The sequence below is a fragment of the Haematobia irritans genome, chromosome 1 (assembly GCF_050003625.1).
Source record: "Haematobia irritans isolate KBUSLIRL chromosome 1, ASM5000362v1, whole genome shotgun sequence".
Taxonomy (NCBI): domain Eukaryota; kingdom Metazoa; phylum Arthropoda; class Insecta; order Diptera; family Muscidae; genus Haematobia; species Haematobia irritans.
This window is the reverse complement of record NC_134397.1, coordinates 180294367-180315427: the sequence shown is the minus strand read 5'-3', so window position 1 is coordinate 180315427 and position 21061 is coordinate 180294367. Positions and strand designations below refer to the sequence as shown.

At 32.7% G+C, this 21061-nt stretch overlaps 1 protein-coding gene across 1 annotated transcript in view; it reads right to left on the bottom strand.

Moving 5' to 3' along the window:
* The window catches only part of LOC142222202 (uncharacterized), a 57527-nt gene that overhangs the window by 22955 nt on the left and 13511 nt on the right, over window positions 1-21061 (bottom strand). The window lies entirely within an intron of this gene.

Below are 21061 nucleotides of genomic sequence, written 5' to 3'. Positions count from 1 at the left end.
GACCACCGACTCCGAAAAAATATATAATATGAAAATAGTAAAAAAAGCAAATCTGCAAAGCAAATTTTATTCTATTTTATTGTGTTTTGTTTTTTTTTTTTTTTTTCTATACCCTCCACCATAGAATGGGGGTATATTAACTTTGTCATTCCGTTTGTAACACATCGAAATATTGTTCTAAGACCCAATAAAGTGTATATATTCTGGGTCGTTGTGAAATTCAGAGTCGATCTAAGCATGTCCGAAACAAGCTATCGACTTGAAACTTGGCACAAGTAGTTGTTATTGATGTAGGTCGAATGTTATTGAAAATGGGCCATATCGGACCACTTTTAACATACGTATAACTCCCATATAAACCGATCCCCAGATTTGACTTGCGGAGCCTCTTACAGAAGCAAACTTCATCCGATCCGGTTGAAATTTGGTACATGGTGTTTTATATGATCTTTCAAAACCATAAAAAATTGGTCCAAATCGGTCCATAATTATATATATCCCCCATATAAACCGATCCCCAGATTTGATTTGCGGAGCCTCTTAGAGAAGCAAAATTCATCCGATTCGGTTGAAATTTGGTACGAGCTGTAAGTATATGGTATCTAACAACCATGCAAAAATTTGTTCATACCGGCCCCAATTATATATAGACCCCATATAAACCGATCCCCAGATTTGAACTCCAGAGCTATTGGAGGAGCAAAATTCATCTGACCCGGTTGAAATTTGGTACGTGGTGAAACCATGCCCAAAAATAATCTACCAAAATTTTATTACTATAGAAAATTTTGTCAAAATTTTATTACTATACAAAAATTTATCAAAACTTTATTACTATACAAAATTTTGTCAAGATTTTATATCTATAGAAAATTTTGTCAAAATTTCATTTCTATAAAAATTTTTGTCAAAATTTTATTACTATACAAAATTTTGTCAAGATTTTATTTCTATAGACAATTCTGTCAAAGATTTATTTTTATAGAAAATTTTGTCAAACAGAATTATTTCCGTATTTAAACGGCCTTTTTTTAATATTTATATACCCCGTATGGACTAACTTACAATTGAGAACACGGTGTTAAAAAGTTTTAACATACCTTGCCATCGGCAAGTGTAATTCGATTGTGGATGACAGTCTTTAGCAGGGCTGTGGAGCCGGAGTCTTAGTCGGAGTCTTGGAGTCGGAGTCTGAAGATTTTGCTGGAGTCGGAGTCGTAAATATTTTGCTCGACTCCGACTCCGGCTAAACCAAATTTTTTAAAACACTTCACATTTTTGTAATTAAGCAAGTTTTTACGCAAATTAGTTTCCATTGCGTTATTCATTCGATCAATGTACAGCATGATTGCAAATGAAAATCTTTTTATGTTTCCTAGAATGTTAGATTAGCAGATGGGCTGGATCGATCCATTTTAATGCCCATATCAATTTATTTGAAATATTTCGAACAATCGAAATTATTTTTATTTTTTTATTTTATTTTAAGGCCATATACATATGTGCAATATTGGCAGAAAATTTTTTCAAGGTTGTTTTTTATAGAAAAATTTGTCAAAATGTTATATCTATAAAAAGTTTTGTCAAAATTTTATTTCTATAGCAAATTTTGACAAAATTTTATTTCTATAAAAAATTTATTCAACATTTTATTACTATAGAAATATTTTTTTCTATAGAAAATTTAGTCAAAATTTTATTTCTATAGAAAATTGAGTCAAAATTTTGTTTCTATAGAATATTTTGCAAAATTTTATTTCTATAGAAAATTTTGCAAAATTTTGTTTGTTACACAAAAATTTTTTCAAAATTTTATTTCTATTGATAATTTTATGTCTATAAAAATTTAAGCCAAAATTTTATTTCTATAGAAAATTTTGCCAAAATTTTATAGTAATAGATTTTTTTTTGATTAGAAAATTTGGTCAAAATTTTATTTCTACAGAAAATTTTGCCAAAATTTTATAGTAATAGATTTTTTATTAAAAAATTGGGTCAAAATTTTATTTCTATAGAAAATTTTGTCAAAATTTTATTCCTATAGAAAATTTAGTCAAAATTTTGTTTCTGTAGAATATTTTGCAGAATTATATTTACTACACAAAATTTTTTCTAAAATTGTATTTTTACTGATAATTTTTTCAAAATTTTATTTCTATAAGAAAAAATTGTCAAATTTTATTTCTATAGCAAATTTTCTCAAAATTGTTTTTCTTACTGATGCTCACTGATACTCACTGCTATAAAAAATGTATTCAAAATTTTATTACTATAGAAAAATTTTTTTTTCTATATAAAATTTAGTCAAAATTTTATTTCTATAGAAAATTTAGTCAAAATTTTGTTTCTATAGAATATTTTGCAAAATTTTATTTGTATACAAAATTTTGCCAAATTTTGTTTGCTACACAATTTTTTTAAATTGTATTTCTATTGATAATTTTTTCAAACTTTAATTTCTGTAAATAATTTCGCCAAATTTTATTTCTATAAAAATTTTATTCAAAATTTTATTTCTATATATTTGGACGAAATTTGATTTCTATAGAAAATTTTGCCAACATTTTATTTCTATAGAAAATTTAGTCAAGATTTTGTTTCTGTAGAAAATTTTATTTACTAGACAAAAATTTTTCCAAAATTGTATGCTCACTGATACTCACTGCTAAGTCGAAAACTTGTAGAAATTACTCAAATTTTCAAATTTTTCAATGAATGAATCATAAATGCATTTTTGTGAAATTGTCCAAACAATTATAAATATTTCCCAAATATTGCCCGAGATTTTGTAGAAGAGATTTTATCAAAATGTAGATCTAAATACAAAGTTGTGCAGAGTATATTATAATCGGCCCGCCCGTCTTTAGACTTTCCTTGCATTTTTATTTTTTGTTAAAATTGTGTTACGTCCCATAACATTAGATTTAAATTTTAAGTACATAGATTTTGTAGATGTATATACAATTTTGTCTAAATCGATTCAGATTCAAATTCATGCATATGGGAATATAAACCTTTATATAGCTCGCAACAAATTTAAAGGATTTGAGATAGTATCAATAATTTTGGTCCACAAATACATAACATATACTGTTGGTATCTTCTCATATTATGATGGGTATTTATATCATTATTTTATTTATTAAACATTGCCCTAAATTTGAAATATAGAGTTCAATTGGCATCTAATGTGAAATTAAGACCTTTTTTTGCACACATAAATAAATACGATACTTTATATCGATCCACTTACGGTACCCCCACAATAGAACCACAAATTAGTGGTATTAAAATGAGATTTAGTTATATTACCAGGAGTCGACTCCGGAGTCGGAGTCGAGCTAATGAAAAATGCTGGAGTCGGAGTCGGTGTCGAGCAAAATTGGCTCGACTCCACAGCCCTGTTCTTTAGTACAAGTTTCTATACAATCCATGGTGGAGGGTACATAAGATTCGGCCTGGCCGAACTTACGGCCGTATATACTTGTTTTATGTATATGGGTTACATTAAAAACATCTTACCCAGTTCCAAGGATTTTGTCTTAATTTTAGTATTGATTTTATAAAATACTTTCTGCCATGTAAAATTAAAAATTCAAAATCGTCTTCAAGTCGTCAAAAAAAAAGCATCGCAAAAAAAGTAGCGAAAATGTTCTTTTTGTATCGGGAAGTAGTGCAAAATTACCGCAGAAGCGATGAATTTAACGTGGGCTAGTCATAGCACTCACAGAAAAAAATATTTTTTGTTTTGATCCAATTAATTTTTAATTGAAATGTCTTCAATCACAGAAATGATAGTATCAATCACCAAAATCAATTAAAAAATTAATTGATCCAATCAATTTTTGTGATTGATTTCTGTTTCATTTAAAAAAAATTATTGCACCAATTACATGTTTAATTGAATATTTTTTAAAATTTTATTTAATTTTTAATTGGAAAATTTTTGGTAATATTTTTTCCTGTGCTGAATTTGCATCACTTCTTAAGGTGTTATCCGAATTCAGTGTTTTGGATGTGAATTAAAAAATTTTATGATATTTTGCCAAATAAATAATTTTTATAATTTTTAATGTATTCTAGGTTAGGTTAGGTGGCAGCCCGATGTATCAGGCTCACTTAGACTATTCAGTCCATTGTGATACCACATTGGTGAACTTCTCTCTTAATGTATTCTAACGCTTGTCTGAAACGTTCGACTCAAAATATTTTCAAAAATTGGCAATTTTTCTAGAATGTATTTAGCATTTTTCTTTCGACAAAATATAAATAATTTGTACGATTTTATTAATTTTTATACTGTTTTAACCTAAAAAATTTAATTAAAATAACTTCCTGTGTAGCTCAAATTAAGAACATCTTTGGGAGAAAAATTTTGGAAGTGCTTTGAATATTGTGCCAAGTTGGCACTGCCAACTTCCAAATTTTTTTTTGTTGGGATGAACATATTAATAAGATGGACTATTAGTACAGAGTAATATGGTCATATTTGCGGAAATTGGAAAAAAACTAATTCTGAATTATGAAAGCATCGAATTATTTATAAATGTAAATCCATCAGTTTTGTCTTCGAAACTTTCAAAATTTTCTACATTAACATATTTCTTACCAAAAGAAAAAACTAAAAATCTGAATGTAATTATTTTTTCTTTTTTTTCGAATACAACTCGATGACCCATCTGAATGTTCTACATACATGTTCCATGGCATACACACTATAGTGAGAAGAACACTTAACTGAAGAATGTGATCGTTCCGCGGGAAAAACAAAAAAACAATATGGTCCATATAAAATGGCTCACGGCTCCTCGCAAAACTAACGTAAATAAATATTACGTCCAACTTAGGCCAATAGAGCGAATCAAAAGCACCAGCACCAGCACCACCAAAACTCAGTACATCCACCATGGACTGAAACACATGCAGACGACATCCATACAATTATCAAAAATTCATGGAAAAAGCACGTTTTCCCACACACGAACCAACACACATACACACGCACACACAAATCCAAATTTAGGAGAAAATAGTCATAATTTTCCGGCCAATGTGAAAACATTCCAAATTTGAAAAACTTGACGCATCATTAAAATGGGGCGAAAAAAAAGAATGCCACGTCAAGACGAAGCTGTCGGAAATCTCCAATAAGGGGTATATTTATAAAAAAAAAACACACACAAAAATAATTCTTTCCTCTGTAACGAAAGTTTGTTGTTGTTCCACGATGATTCTTTAAAGGCAAATTATTCTTTGTTTATTGCTAAACATTGCCGTTTTATGCGTATGGAGGTAGCGATACCAATTTTTATAACAATACAAAACCTGTCTCAAAAGCACAGTCTTACTTTTTCACGGGGAACATGTAACATGCTTGTCAAAGCCATATTATTTTTATGGGAAATCATGTCTCTAAAAAACAAACAATGTTTTTGCGACAAAACTTTTCCATGTCCATACTTCTCATGTTTGGGGAGAAAATTTTTTGAAAAAATTTAAAATAACATGCTATCTTCTTTTCGCGACGTTCTATATTATTGCGAATAAACAAAAAAAAAAGAACGGAATTAAAAATCTAACAAACGGCTATTTTTTATTTTTATAAAATATTTTTATACCCTGCAACACCCAGAAGGAGACGAGATAGACACGTGGTGTCTTTGGCAAAAGTGCTCAGGGTGGGCTCCTGAGTCGATATAGCCATGTCCGTCTGTCCGTGAACACATTTTTGTAATCAAAGTCTAGGTCGCAGTTTTAGTCCAATCAACTTCAAATTTGGCACAAGTATATGTTTTGGATCAAAATAGAACCTTACCTACTGATTTTGGAAGAAATCGGTTCAGATTTAGATATAGCTTCCATACATATATTTCGCCCGATATATGGCCCCAGAAGCAATAGTTTTACCCCAATTTGCTTAAAATTTTGCACAGGAAGAACAATTAGTACTATAGTTAAGTGTGCCAAATTTTATTGAAATCGGTTCAGATTTAGATATAGCTCCCATATATATCTCTCGCCCGATATGGACTAATACGGTCCCAGAAGCCAGAGTTTTACCCCAATATGTTTGAAATTTTGCACTAGGAGTACAGTTAGTAGTGTAGTCAAGTGTGCCAAATTTTATTGAAATCGGTTCAGATTTAAATATAGCTCCCATATATAACTTTCGCCCGATTTATACTCATATGACCACAGAGGCCAATTTTTAACTCCGATTTAGTTGAAAGTTTGAACAGGGAGTAGAATTAGCATTGTAGCTATGCGTTCCAAATTTGGTTGAAATCGGTTCAGATTTAGATATAGCTCCCATATATATGTTTTTCTGATTTCGACAAAAATTGTCAAAATACCAACATTTTCCTTGTAAAATCGCCACTGCTTAGTCGAAAAGTTGTAAAAATGACTCTAATTTTCCTAAACTTCTAATACATATATATCGAGCGATAAACCATAAATAAACTTTTGCGAAGTTTCCTTAAAATTGCTTCAGATTTAAATGTTTCCCATATTTTTATACCCATGGATGGGGGGTATATTAACTTTGTCATTCCGTTTGTAACACATCGAAATATTGCTCTAAGACTCCATAAAGTATATATATTCTGGGTCGTGGTGATATTCTGAGTCGATCTGAGCATGTCCGTCCGTCCGTCCGTCCGTCTGTTGAAATCACGCTAACTTCCGAACGAAACCAGCTATCGACTTGAAACTTGGCACAAGTAGTTGTTATTGATGTAGGTCGGATGGTATTGCAAATGGGCCATATCGGTCCACTTTTACGTATAGCCCCCATATAATGGACCCCAAAATTTGGCTTGCGAGGCCTCTAAGAGAAGCAAATTTCATCCGATCCGGCTGAAATTTGGTACATGGTGTTGGCGTATGGTCTCTAACAACCATGCAAAAATTGGTCCACATCGGTCCATAATTATATATAGCCCCCATATAAACCGATCCCCCGATTTGGCTTGCGAGGCCCCTAAGAGAAGAAAATTTCATCCGATCCGGCTGAAATTTGGTACATGGTGTCAGTATATGGTCTCTAACAACCATGCAAAAAGTGGTCCACATCGGTCCATAATTATATATAGCCCCCATATAAACCGATCCCCCGATTTGGTGCGAGGCCTCTAAGAGAAGCAAATTTCATCCGATCCGGCTGAAATTTGGTACATGGTGTTAGTATATGGTCTTTAACAACCATGCAAAAATTGGTCGACATCGGTCCATAATTATATATAGCCCCCACATAAACCGATCCCCCGATTTGGCATGCGAGGCCTCTAAGAGAAGCAAATTTCATCCGATCCGGCTGAAATTTGGTACATGGTGTTAGTATATGGTCTCTACCAACCATGCAAAAATTGGTCCACATCGGTCCATAATTATATATAGCCCCCATATAAACCGATCCCCCGATTTGGCTTGCGAGGCCTCTAAGAGAAGCAAATTTCATCCGATCCGGCTGAAATTTGGTACGTGATGTTAGTATATGGTCTCTAACAACCATGCAAAAATTGGTCCACATCGGTTCATAATTATATATAGCCCCCATATAAACTGATCACCAGATTTGACCTCCGGAACCTCTTGGAAGACCAAAATTCATCTGATTCAGTTGAAATTTGGTACGTGGTGTTAATATATGACCTCAAACTCCCATGCAAAAATTGGTCGATATCGGTCCATAATTATATATAGGCCCCATATAAACCGATCCCCAGACTTGACCTCCAGAGCCCCTTGGAAGAGCAAAATTCTTCCCATTCGGTTGGAATTTGGTACGTGATGTTAGTATATGGTATCTGGTACGTGATGTTAGTATATGGTATATTTCATCCGAGTGAGTTGAAATTTGGTACATTGTGCTAGTATATGGTCGTTAACAACCATGCCTAACTAGGTCCATATCGGTCTATAGTTATATATGGCTCTAAGATAAATCGATCCCCAATCACACAAAAATTGGTCCATTTCAAGTTCATAATTGTATATAGCCCCCATATAAGCGACCCCCATATTTCAGTTCTGGCTCTCTACACCCTCAAAAAAAATCGCTTCTCTAACATATGTCCCAAACATATTTTGCAGGAAGCATATATATTATTGGATACTGCCGAAAAATTAATATGTTTGTGTTATGTGAACATATTGTATGTTTGGAAGCATTTTGAGCCCAAATATAGTATATGATTGGAAGAATTTTCCTCAAAGAAGATTGTGCTCATTCCCTCACATAATTTGCATTTCCATGAAATTTTTAGTTCTTGGAACCAAGAAAAAAATTTTGCCCATAATGCCAAAATGATAAACAAAACACATGTCCACACATACATAAAATGCTGTTCTCAAGGCGAAAACACGTGTTGTTTTTTTTCCAAATGTCTATTCCCTTGGTTCCGAATGTTTATTCTCTTTACTCTAATCAACTAATATTCAAATTAAATAATATTTAGACCTAAGCATATCAAATATTTTGCCTTATCATAAAACAGTTTTCCGAAACAACATACAAGCGGTTTCACAGAAGTTGCTCTCTTTTGAGTCTCTCGCTGTGTTATGTTGATATCTTTCGTCAACCCTCCCGGTTTCCATCTCTATTTCTTTCTCTATACTCTCTCTCTCTCTCTCTCTCTGTCGCTCTCTGAATAAAATATCACAACATATATATGTTTACTCGAAATTTGTAAATGTATATATGTTTACATTCACACATATTATTTTTATGAAACATTCATGCCCCAAACATAATATGTTCTAACATACAACATATGTGTCCCAAACATTTAGAGTTAGTTAAGGAACATTACATGTTTGCACTTAAATATATTGTGTTTAAAAATTGTGCCCGAAACACTTTTTGTTTATATCGGAACATATGAAAAACATATTTTTCTAACAGTGTACGTACAAAAAGTCCATATCGATTCGTAATTATTTGTAGACTTAACTATACATAACTTTTTTTTCTAATATATACCATGTATGGACTAAATCACAATTTAGAAAACGATGTTAAGAAGTTTTAAGATACCACAACCCAAGTAATTCGATTGTGGATGACAGTCTTTCGTAGAAGTTTCTACGCATTCCATGGTGGTGGGTACATAAGATTCGGCCTGGCCGAACTTGCGGCCGTATACACTTGTTTTTACTAACATTGTGTTCCACCCTAGTGCATTAGCCGACTTAAATTTTGAGTCTATAGATTTTGTAGAAGTCTATCAAATTCTGTCCAGATCGAGTGATATTTAAATGTATGTATTTGGGACAAACCTTTATATATAGCACCCAACACATTTGACGGATGTGATATGGTATCGAAAATATAGATCTACAAGGTGGTGCATGGTATAATATAGTCGGCCCCGCCTTTCCTTACTTGTTTATGTTATAAAACGCTTTTATTATTTTTTCCAGCAAAAAAGCTCCGCCAAAAAAAGTGGTGAAAATGTTCTTTCTTGAATCCGGAAGTGGTGCCAAATTGACGCGGAAACGATGAATTTAACATGGACTTGTCATACGACGGATGTCCACCATATCAACAGATGTTGCATTGAATTTGCATCACTTCTTAAGGTGTGATTCGAATTCAGTGTTTTGCATGTGAATTAAAAAATTATGTGATAAATAATTTTTATAATTGTTTATGATTTGTAATGCATTCTAACTAACCACGGTTGCCACAGTTGGCGGAATTCTACCAAAAATTGTAGATTTTTTACTGTTTGGTAGATTAGTATAATTTTTGATGTTTTTATAGATTTTGCAAAATATTCCTTTCAAACTAAGAAGTACTTAAATTTATAGAAATAAATATAGAAATAAAATTTTGAGAAAATTTTCTATAGAAATAAAATTTTCAGAAAATTTTCCATATAAGTAAAATTTTGAGAAAATGTTCTATATAAGTAAAGTTTTGAGAAAATGTTCTATAGAAATAAAATTTTCAAAATATTTTCTATATAAGTAAAATTTTGAGAAAATTTTTCTATATAAGTAAAATTTTGAGAAAATGTTCTATATAAATAAAATTTTGAAAAAATATTCTATAGAAATATTTTATTTCTAATTTCTTAAAATTTTATTTATTTTTGAACATTTTATCAATTTTCTATAGAAGTAAAAATTTGAGAAAATTCTTTATAGATTTCTTGAGAAAATTTTCTATATAAATAAAATTTTGAGAAAACTCTTCTATAGAAATATTTTAGAAAGAACAAGTATATACAGCAGTAAGTTCGACCGGGCCGAATCTTAAATACCCACCACCATGAATCAAATGTTATAGTTTCTTTTAAAATTTCAGGTGGGTTTGATGACAGATATTCTCCCAAGCAGAGCAGTTCAATCTTTACACTTCCCCAAGATAAATTTAAAGATTTTACCTATGACGACTATATCAGATTCTGGATTTATAAGAACAATTTTTGTTTGAGTTCTAGGGGAATCATTAACATCTCTTGTAAGTGTTCAAGAAAATGATGAAATAACGCCTTGATTTGAAATCTTAAATCTGTTGATTTTCAACACCATTATTTAAATGATTGCGAGAAGTAAAATCTGCAAATTTTACATTCAGTTTCAAGTAATTTTGAAGATCAGTTCGCCTTCTATACCCCCAAAAAGTGAAATCGGTCTATATGGAGGCCTTATCAAATGGACCGATAAAAACTAAATCTTGTACACGTTTTGTGAGTCTAAAATACCAGTATATTTACAATTTCAGGCAAATCGGATAAAAACTTCTATAAACCCCAGAAGTTAAATCGGGCGATCGGTCTTAAGGGGGCTATACTAAAACCTGGATCGACACTCACCATTTTCGTCACACCTCTTTATGGTCCTAAAATACTTCTAGATTTCATATTTCAGACAAATTGGATAATAAATACGGTTTTTAGTATGTCAAGCATTAAAACCATCTCTTGCACACCTATTTATAGTCCTAAAAAAGTCCTAATTTTTAATTTCAGGCAAATTGGACAACAACTATGGTTTCTACAAGCCAAAAAAGTAAAATCGGGAGATCGGTCTATATGGGGGCTATACTAAAACATTGACATGAACAAACATTAAAATACCTATAGATTTCCAATTTCTGGCAAATTGGATAAAAACTACGGTTTCTACAAGCCCAAGAATTAAAATTGGGAGATCGGTCTATATGAGGGCTATACCAAAACATGGGCCGATACTCACCATTTTTGGCACACCTCTTTATTATTCACTTCTTAGATTTCAAATTTCAGGCAAATTGAATGAAAACTACGGTTTCTATAAGCCCAAGACCCCAAATCGGGAGGTCCGTTTATATGGGGACTATATCAAAACCTCGACCGATATATCCCATCTTCGAACTTGACCTGCCTGCAGACAAAAAACGAGTTTGTGCAAAATTTCAGCACGATTGCTTCATTATTGAAGACTGTAGCGTGATTACAACAGACAGACAGACAGACAGACGGACATGCTTATATTGTCTTAGAATTTCTCCCTGATCAAGAATATATATACTTTATATAGTCGGAAATCGATATTTTGATGTGTTACAAACGGAATGACAAACTTATTATACTCCCGTCACCATTCTATGGCCGTGGGTATGAAAAGAAATTTTACAAAAAATCTACCAAATTTAAAAAAAGTTTTATTTTTATAGAAAATTTTCTCAGTATTTCATTTTTATAGAAAATCGACAAAATTTTCTATAGAAATAACATATTGAGAAAATTTCCAATAGAATTACAATTTTGAGAAAAATTTCTATAAAAATAAAATTTTGCGAAAATTTTTTATAGAAATAAAATTTTGAGAATGTTTTCGATAGAAATAAAATTTTGAGAATGTTTTCTATAGAAATAAAATTTTGAGAAAATTTTCAATAGAAATAAAATTTTTAGAAAGTAAGTTGATTTCGTACGTCCGCCTTGCATACCAAGGGTCGCGAGTTCGATCCCTGCTTCGAGCTAATACCAAAAAGTGTTTTTTATACCCTCCACCATAGGCTGGGGGGTATATTAACTTTGTCATTCCGTTTGTAACACATCGAAATATTGCTCTAAGACCCCATAAAGTATATATATTCTGGGTCGCGGTGAAATTCTGAGTCGATCTGAGCATGTCCGTCCGTCCGTCAGTCTGTCTGTTGAAATCACGCTAACTTCCGAACGAAACAAGCTATCGACTTGAAACTTGGCACAAGTAGTTGTTATTGATGTAGGTCGGATGGTATTGCTAATGGGCCTTATCGGTCCACTTTTACGTATAGCCCCCATATAAACGGACCCCCAAATTTGGCTTGCGAGGCCTCTAAGAGAAGCAAATTTCATCCGATCCGGCTGAAATTTGGTACATGGTGATAGTATATGGGCTCTAACAACCATGCAAAAATTGGTCCACATCGGCCCATAGTTATATATAGCCCCCATATAAACCGATCACCAGATTTGACCTCCGGAGCCTCTTGGAAGACCAAAATTCATCTGATTCAGTTGAAATTTTGTACGTGGTGTTAATATATGGCCTCAAACTCCCATGCAAAAATTGGTTTAAATCGGTCCATAATTATATATGACCTCCAGAGCCCCTTGGAAGAGCAAAATTCTTCCCATTCGGTTGAAATTTGGTACGTGATGTATATGGTATCCAACAACCATGCAGGAATTGGTTCTTATCAGCCCATAATTATATATAGCTCCCATATAAACCGATCCCCAGATTTGACCTCCTTTTGGAGAAGCAAAATTCATCCGATCTGCTTGAAATTGGTCCATATCAGTCCATAATCATATATAGCCCCATATAAACCGATCCCGAGATTTGGTTTTGGAGCCTCTTGGAGGAGCAAATTTCACCGAGTGAGTTGAAATTTGGTACATTGTGCTAGTATATGGTCATTAACAACCATGCCTAACTAGGTTCATATCGGTCTATAGTTATATATATCCCTCAGATAAATCGATTTCCAATCACACAAAAATTGGTCCATATCCAGTTCATAATTGTATATAGCCCCCATATAAGACCCATATTTCAATTCTGGATCTCTACACTGTTAGAAAAATATGTTTTTCATATGTTCCGATATAAACAAAATGTGTTTCCGGCACAATTTTTAAACACAATATATTTAAGTGCAAACATGTAATGTTCCTAAACTAACACAAAATGTTTGGGACACATATGTTAATATGTTAGAATATATTATGTTTGGGGCATGAATGTTTCATAAAAATAATATGTGTGAATGTATACATATATAAATTTACAAATTTCGAGTAAACATATATATGTTGTGATACTTTATTCAGAGAGCGACAGAGAGAGAGAATTAGTATAGAGAAAGAAATAGAGATGGAAACCGGGAGGGTTGAATAAAAAGATATCAATATAAAACTTTGATATGCTTAAGTCTGAATATTATTTAATTTGAATATTAGAATGAGTATTCGGAATAGAGAGAATAGACATTCGGAACCAAGAGAATAGACATTTGAAAAAAACAGCATATTTGTATTACAGAAAAAGATGTGAAGAACTCAAAAATTTCGTGGAAGTGAAAATTATCTGAGGAAATGGGCACAATCTTCTTTGAGGAATTCTTCCAAGCATATACTATTTGTGGATTCAAAATGCTTCCAAACATATAATATGCTCACATAAAACAAACATATTAATGTTTCGGCAGTATCCAATAATATATGTGCTTCCTGCAAAATATGTTTGGAACATATGTTAGAGAAGCGATTTTTTTTGAGGGTGTACGTACCGTGCAAAAAGTCCATATCGATTCGTAATTTTTTGTAGACTTAACTATACATAATTTTTTTGTCTAATATATACCACGTATGGACTAACTCACAATTTAGAAAACGATGTTAAAAAGTTTTAAGATACCACAACCCAAGTATTTCGAATGTGGATGACAGTCTTTCGTAGAAGTTTCTACGCAATCCATGGTGGAGGGTACATAAGATTCGGCCTGGCCGAACTTATGGCCGTATATACTTGTTTTACATATATTCCAGATATGTTCGGAAGATTCCGAAAAGATGTTCAACATTACATACTACACGGACGAAAAATGCTGTTTTTCATATGTTTGGGTGTAAAAATTATATGTTTGGAACTGAAATGTTTAACACAATATTTTTAGAGTACCATAACATGTTTGGGACATATATGTTAATATGTTATAACATATTATGTTTGGGACATAAAATGTTTGTAAGTATAATATGCTTAGATGAAAACATATATTAATTTAGAAATAACCTATAAACATATATGTGTTTAGAAAGAAAGACCTAGAGGGTATGCTGGAAGTAAAATAATGGAAGTAACCTGGCGCCTTAAAAATGTATCTACACAAAGAAAATTTCATTAAAATTTGTTCCTACCAGCGTATGCCCTAAGGTGAAACATAATATGTTTAAACAATACAAACAATATTATATAAAATTTTTGTATTATATAAAATTTTTAGTATGAAACTGTAAGACGTGTCTTATTAAAGACTTAAAGTCACAAAAGAATAGTGCTTGATATAAACGAAATGGACTGCATTTTTGGTTCAAAAATTATTTTTTTATTGAAAAAATAAAATTTGTTGTAACAAATGAAATTTTTGGTGATAAAAGTTCAAATTTTTCGAAGAGATTCTAAAAACTCTAACAAAAGAAAAACGTTTTCGGTACACGTTTTCCAAACTTTTTGCGTGTACTTTTATTAAGAAAAATAATTTTCGATTTTGGGTCCAAACTGGGATTGAACCCATGACCCTTTTTATACAAGGTGGCCATGCAAACCATTGCATAGCCGTCGATTTAATTAATTTCACTTTTTCAACCAGGTTCACTAATCATATACAGTGAAACAGTGGACTCACACGGTTATCCAAGTTTAGAAGGTGTCCACATATGAGATGTTAATTTTAATGTGATAATATAGCAAACGTCCCACGGACAAAGTTTCCAAATTTAAGTTGTTTCACTGCATTTAATTGGGAATGTTTTCCAATTGTTATTCGCATCTACGCACTCGCAAAATATAAGATACGACTCAATGTTGAGTCACGATATATTTCGTGGCTCACGAGAATGTATGTGAGTCTTCAGATTTTTATGAGTCATAACATTACTATGTGTTAGTACCTTCTTCTGATCGTGAGTATGACTCTTGAGTATGAGTAATTAAAAAATTTACGTGCATGAGTAAAATTTTCATTTCATGAGTGTGCGTGAATATAATGTTAGCCACATGCACACCTGTACTCCTTATACACGAAAAATCCACAATTTGGAGAATATATCCATTGCTGGCAACCCTGGCCATGGGTGGAGAAATAATTCCCAGCAAAAAATATTGAAAGTGGTTACACAAACATTTCTTTTTTTTGGACAAGTCCAAAAACATTTGTTTTAAAGCTCATACCGGGATCCCCTATCGATTTTTTTCACTTCCGATGCAGTCCTTTTGGACAAGTCTTAGATAGTATGGAATTAGACAGTTTTAAGTGAAAATTTGAAGTTTTGGACAATTAAATTTCGCAAAAAAAGAAATCAATAAAAAAACAATAAAAACTACGCTTGGATTTGAGGTTTTGTAAATTACGATAATTTTTAATTGTTTGTTGATTTTTAATGGAAAAAATATATTTCTACAAAAATATATGCCGAAAAAATATAAAATAAAAACGATGTACAACATTAACAAATATTTTTTATATTTTTTAATAAACAAATTGCCGCTGATGAGATTTGAACCAGCGTTCTTTATTTGTTCATTCATAATAATAAAGAACATCTCAGGAAGTAGTTAGAATACCATGCCATGGTGTCATATTAGGTTAATATCACAAACATTTGAATAGACGTTTTGATGCATCGTGTTCAATGGCGTTTGTGGCAGAGTGTGCTAAGGCGTTCTGTTATGGTGCCAACAGACCCAGGTTCAACCCCCTGTGGAAGCCAAGAAGTTTTTCAATTTGTAAAAATTAAATAATAAGAAAATAAAAGTGTAACGAAAAAAAGGGAAATTGGATTTTTTTAGTTTTTTTTTTTTAATTTCTTCATCCAAATGAAGTTTTTCAATTTGTAAAAATTAAATAATAAGAAAATAAAAGTGTAACGAAAAAAAGGGAAATTGTTTTTTTTTTTAGTTTTTTTTTTTGTTAATTTCTTCATCCAAATGAACTACCAAGGCACAACTTCTAAAAGAATGCTAAAGATCTAAAAATGGGGTACTTCCGTCCTATGACAGGACCATGTAAAATTTATTGGAGATGATCCAAGTTTCCACTACTTTTGACTTTTGGAAGCTCTGTTTTGCTGGGAATGTTAAAAAAAAACATATATTTCACGGCTTCCTTTCCGATTAATCCTTTTCTGATTTGGAAATGTGAGATCAAGGCCTGGCAAACTTGGATCTTCGTTTCATTCATGCTACTCGTAAATATGCCCTCCGATATATTTAATCATCGCAATCATGTCTATTCTCAATGTGTACTTGTTTTTTCTGAACTCAAAAAATAAACAACCTTCAGATTGACACCTCAAACTTAAATATTTACTTTGAAGAATGTGTAAACTTACAAAATATTATATGTTAGCGTTTTTTTACGTCCAATGAAAAATATATGAAGCAATTTCCCAAAATGGAAAATTCTCAAATACATGTGCTATGTGCTAAGGGAAACATTAAAAATGAGGCAGAACTCTGACCAAATGGTCAAAAATTACAGTCAATAATATAAATATTTCCATCCATTTAGAATCGGTGAGAACGGAATAATACCATTGTCTAATAGAATTGTAACACCCATCTAACATAAACAAAACAATGTCAAAATTGACGTCATTACATTAAGTAAAAAAGTGTTCACTATATTTCAGAGGCATAGGTAGGTGTTTGCTCCGTCGTAATTTGAAACTCACTACACTAATAGGAACGAGGAATATACGGCTGTAAGTTCGGCCAGGCCGAATCTTACACCCTCAGAAAAAATCGCTTCTCTAACATATGTTCCAAACATATTTTGCAGGAGATGTGCTTCCTGTGGATACTGCCGAAACATTAATATGTTTGTTTTATGTGAACATATATGTTGTGAAGCATTTTGAGCCCAAAAATATTATATGCTTGGAAGAATTTTCCCCAAAGAAGATTGTGCTCATTCCCTCACATAATTTTCACTTCCACGATTTTTTTTAGTTCTTGGCACCTTTTTCTGTAATACAAATAATGTTGAAGAAATTATTCAATTTTATAATTTTACCTTTCGCCTGGACTGAGAATCGAACCGGGAACCATGCAATTTGTAAGCCAACACACTACCACTGGGCTACGTAGCTGTTATAGTTACCAATAGACAAATATCGTTATAAGTTACATTTATATAGCATAGTTTGCAGCGCCCACGAGCCGATGCAAACAAAACATTATTCAACAAAAACATATATTTGTTGGCCACGTGGAGCAGTGGTTAGAATGTCCGCCTTGCATGCAAAAGGTCCTGGGTTCAATCCCTACTCCGACCGAACACCAATTTTTATACCCACCACCATAGAATGGTGACGGGGGTATAATAAGTTTGTCATTCCGTTTGTAACACATCGAAATATCGATTTCCGACTATATAAAGTATATATATTCTTGATCAGGGAGAAATTCTAAGACGATATAACGATGTCCGTCTGTCCGTCTGTCTGTCTGTCTGTTGTAATCACGCTACAGTCTTCAATAATGAAGCAATGGTGCTGAAATTTTGCACAAACTCATCTTTTGTCTGCAGGCAGGTCAAGTTCGAAGATGGGCTATATCGGTCCAGGTTTTGATATAGTCCCCATATAAACCGACCTCCCGATTTGGGGTCTTGGGCTTATAGAAATCGTAGTTTTTATCCAATTTGCCTGAAATTGGAAATCTAGAGGTATTGTAGTACCACAAATACGCGTGCCAAAAATTGTGAGTATCGGTCCATGTTTTGGTATAGCCCCCATATAAAACGGCCTCCCGATTTGGGGTCTTGGGCTTATAGAAACCGTAGTTTTTATCCAATTTGTCTGAAATTGGAAATCTTGAGGTATTTTAGGACCATAAAGAGGTGTGCCGAAAATGGTGAGTATCGGTCCATGTTTTGGTATAGCCCCCATATAGACCGATCTCCCGATTTTACTTCTTGGGCTTATAGAAACCGCAGTTTTTATTAAATTTACCTGAAAATGGAAATCTAGAGGTATTGTAGGACCACAAATACATGTGCCAAAAATAGTGAGTATCGGTCCATATTTTGGTATAGCCCCCATATAGACCGATCTCCCGATTTTACTTCTTGGGCATATAGAAACCGCAGTTTTTATTCAATTTACCTGAAATTGGAAATCTAGAGGTATTGTAGGACCACAAATACGCGTGCCAAAAATTGTGAGTATCGGTCCATGTTTTGGTATAGCCCCCATATAAAACGGCCTCCCGATTTGGGGTCTTGGGCTTATAGAAACCGTAGTTTTTATCCAATTTGTCTGAAATTGGAAATCTAGAGGTATTTTAGGACCATAAAAAGGTGTGCCGAAAATGGTGAGTATCGGTCCATATTTTAGTATAGCCCCCATAGGAACGATCTCCCGATTTGACTCCTTGGATTTCTAGAAACCGTAGTTTTTATCTGATTTGCCTGAAATTGTAAATATTCTGGTATTTTAGGCTCACAAAAACGTGTATCGGATTAAGTTTTTATCGGTCCATTTGCTAATGCCTCCATATAGACCAACTTCACTTCTTGAGGGTGTAGAAGGCGCACTGATCATGAAAATTGCTTGAAACTCAATGTAAAATTTCCAGATTTTACTTCCCGGGTGAAAATCTACAGATTTAAGATTTCAAATCAAGACGTTATTTTATTATTTTCTTGCACACTTACAAGAGATGTTAATGATTCCTCTAAAACTCAAACAAAAATTGTTCTTATAAATTCAGCATCTGATATAGTCCTCATAGGTGAAATCTGTAAATTTATCTTCGGGAAGTGTCCTCAAGTCCTCAAGCCCTCCTGAAATTTCAAAGGAAACCCTAATATTTGCTTCATGGTGGTGGGTATTTAAGATTCGGCCCGGCCGAACTTACTGCTGTGTATACTTGTTTTTTTTTTAATTTTTGTATTTATATTTTTATATTATTAAATGAAATTTTTACAATGAAACTTCGAAATGTGTGTTATTAAAGATTTACAGTCAGAAAAGAACTGTGCTTGATATAAACGAAATGGACTGAGCTTTTGGATAATTTTTTTTTATTGCAAAAATAACAATTTTGTAGCAAAAAACTGTTTTTGGTATAAAAGCTTGAAATGTTGGAAGGAATTCAAAAACTCTAGCAAAAGAAGATACATAAAAAGAAGATAAAAACATACATAAATAATTTTATAATATACACATAAATTTAGTTAGCCGTGAACAGTTTTTTACTAGCATTTAACACCATTTTAAATGCATTTAAAACTTATCGTGTTTTGTACTTAATTTCATTTTTACCCTTAAGGCCGGTATTAAGTTGACATTATCGTTCTAAAATGACCCTGTTTTGCCTTTTACTTTTCTTTAATAATTCATTTTAAAGAAAATAACCTTTTTCAATTTTTTAGCAAAACTCGAACTTAATGCCCGCTTCCGAATGTCTATTCTCTTTACACGTGTATTCAAATTAAATAATATTTAGACTTTCCGAAACAACATACAAGCAGTTTCACAGAAATTGCTCTCTTTTGATTCTCTCGCTGTGTTATGTTGATATCTTTCGTCAACCCTCCCGGTTTCCATCTCTATTTCTTTCTCTATACTCTCTCTCTCTCTCTCTCTCTCTCTCTCTCTCTCTGTCGCTCTCTGAATAAAATATCACAACATATATATGTTTACTCGAAATTTGTAAATTTATATATGTTTACATTCACACATATTATTTTTATGAAACATTCATGCCCCAAACATAATATATTCTAACATATTAACATATGTGTCCCAAACATTTAGTGTTAGTTTAGGAACATTACATGTTTGCACTTAAATATATTGTGTTTAAAAATTGTGCCCGAAACACATTTTGTTTATATCGGAACATATGAAAAACATATTTTTCTAACAGTGTATGTACCCTCCCCCATGGATTGCGTAGGTACTTCTACTAAAGACTGTCATCCACAGTCGAGAGAGGCTGAAGTGAAATATCAGTTTATATGGGGGCTATATACAATTACGAACCTATATGGTCCAATTTTTGTGTGATTGATGTACCAGATTTTAGCAAGATCAAATGAAATTTGCTTATCTAGGAAGAAGTAAAATCTGGGGATCGGTTTATCTGGGCGCTATACATAACTATGGACCACGTTTGGAATAGTTGTTAGCGACCATAAACTAACACAACGTACCAAACTTCAACCGATTCGGATGAAATTTGCGCCTCCAAGAAATTTGCTCTTCTAAGAGGCTCTCGAAGTCAAATCAGGGGATCGGTTTATATGGTGGCTATGTATAATTATGGACCGATATGGGCCAATTTTTGCATAGTTATTATATACCATATACTAGCATTTTAACCGGATCGGATGAATTTTGCTCCTCCAAGAGGCTGCGGAGGTCAAATCTGGGGATCGGTTTATATGGGGGCTATATATAATTATGAACCGATATGGACTAATTTTTTATGGTATATACTAACACCACGTACCAAATTTCAACCGGATCGGTTGAATTTTGCTCTTCCATGACGCTCCAGGGTTCAAATCTGGGAATTGGCTTATATGGGAGATATCTATAATTATGGACCGATATGGATACATTTCTGCATGGTTGTTACGGACCATATACTAATACAACGTACGAAATTTTAACCGAATCTGACCAAATTTGTTCCTCCAAGAGGCTCCGGACGTCAAATCTGGGGATCAGTTTATAAGGGGTCTATTTATAATTATGGACCTATTTGGATCAATTGTAGCATGAATGTTAGAGACCATATACTAACAACAAGTACCAAATTTCAAAAGCATCGGATGAAATTT